Source organism: Meriones unguiculatus (assembly GCF_030254825.1).
Source record: "Meriones unguiculatus strain TT.TT164.6M chromosome Y unlocalized genomic scaffold, Bangor_MerUng_6.1 ChrY_unordered_Scaffold_25, whole genome shotgun sequence".
Lineage (NCBI taxonomy): Eukaryota > Metazoa > Chordata > Mammalia > Rodentia > Muridae > Meriones > Meriones unguiculatus.
This window is the reverse complement of record NW_026843710.1, coordinates 4,445,747-4,447,670: the sequence shown is the minus strand read 5'-3', so window position 1 is coordinate 4,447,670 and position 1,924 is coordinate 4,445,747. Positions and strand designations below refer to the sequence as shown.

General features: G+C 35.9%; 1 non-coding gene across 1 annotated transcript; it reads left to right on the top strand.

The window, feature by feature from the left end:
• The first annotated feature begins 797 nt into the window (after positions 1–797).
• Positions 798–900, top strand: LOC132651753 (U6 spliceosomal RNA). The gene has a single exon (XR_009589318.1). It is a non-coding gene; the product is annotated as a U6 spliceosomal RNA (small nuclear RNA).
• The last annotated feature ends 1,024 nt before the right edge of the window (positions 901–1,924 follow it).

The window sequence follows — 1,924 nt, the reverse complement described above, 5'->3', positions numbered from 1 at the left end:
TGGGTACCATAGTAATGGGAACAGGGACTATCTCTGACATGAACAGATTGGCCTCATCTTTGATCACCTCACCCTGATGGGGGAGTAGCCATACCAGGTCACAAGAGAAAGAGAATGTAGCCACTTCAGATGAGATATGATAGACTAGAATCAGAAGGAATGAGAGGAAGTCCTCCCCTATATATGAAGGGGCATGTGTGAAGAAGGGGGAGGGAAGGTTGGATTGGGAGGGAAGGAGTGTTATGGTGGCATACAAAGTGAATAAAGTGTAATTAATAAAAATTAAAATAAAAAATATTAAAAATATAATTCCTTTTAGATTTATATGATGGGAGGGTAGGCTTTGAGATTGTTATGCCAAAGAAAGTGACCAAAGAGAATGGAGTCTCTGTCTCTAGGTCTCTTTCACTTTATATGTTTGTTCCTTTTTGTCTTCACATATTTCTGAATCTGTCTCTCTAGATTTTTCTCTGTTTCTCTCAGTCTCCCTCTCTCTGCCTACCACATATGGTTAAGTATGAAAAACTTTTAAGTTTTAGTGAAGGACTACAACAAGATGACTGCTTGCTGATGTGACACCATCAATGGTCTTTTTAAAAACATAAGCAATGTCCCAATTAAATGCTTTTTGTTCAAAGATTTGCCTTGGTCAGGGAGGGTTTTCACAGTAAGTAATTCACTGAATGTGGACATATCTGTGTATTTAACAAATAATAATGGAATCTGTGATAATGTGAAATTCACAAGTCAAGGACATGTGACTTTATTAATGATCATCTGAAGGAATTATGTGGAACTAGCTTTGGCAGCACATATACTGAAATTGTAACAATACAGAGAAGATTAGCATGGTTCATGAACAAGGATGACATGCAAATTCCTGTAGTGTTCCACTTGTTTTGTTGAAATTAAAGACAACAGAAGCAAAGGAAATTGTGGAGAGAAAGAACATAGGGAAGAAAACAGGAACTACAGAGTTAAGCATAATCAATAGACTAAAAGAGATGGAAGAAAGAATCTCAGGTGTGAAAGATACAATGGAAAAATCGAGGTATCTGTCAAATAAAATATTAAAACTAAAAATATCTGACACAGAGCATCCAAGAAATTCAAGACTTCATAAAAAGAAAAAAGAAAACAAAACTTAAGGATAATAGAAATAGAGGAAAAAGAAGATTGCCTCTTCCGAGGCCCAGAAAATATTTTCAACAAAATCATGGAAAAAAATTTCCCCAAATTAAAGGAGAGGCTAATAAAAATACAAGAGGTATATGGAACACCCAATAAATTAGTCCAGAAAAGAAATTCTTCTGGCCAAAAAATTATCAAAATATTAAGTATACTGAACAAAGAAAAAAATACTAATAGCTGCAAAAGGAAAAGGCCAAGAAACATATAATGCAAACCCATCAAATTCAAACCTGACTTCTCAATAGACACCATGAAAGCCAGAAAGGCCTGGATGAATATCATGCAGGCCCTAAGAGAATACAGATGTCAGCCCAGGCTACGATACCCAGCAAAACTCTCAGTCCTCACAGACAGAGAAAAGAAGATATTCAATGACAAAAACAAATTTCAACAATACCTACACACAAATCCAGTATTACAGAAGACACTAGAAGGAAAAATACAACCCAAGAAAACTAGCTTCGTTCAAGAAAACACAGGAAATAAGTAACCTCACTATGGTAAAACCAAAAGCAACCAAGCACACAAACTACCACAGCCAGCGTCAAAACAAAGGCTCTAACAGCCACTTGTCATTAATCTCTTTCAACATCACTGGACTCAATTCTCAATAAAAAGACACAGACTAACAGAATGTATGCATAAACAACACTTGGCAATCTTTTGCATACAAGAAACATACCTAAGTCACAAATATAAACATTACCTGAGGGTAAAGGGCTGGAAGATGGCT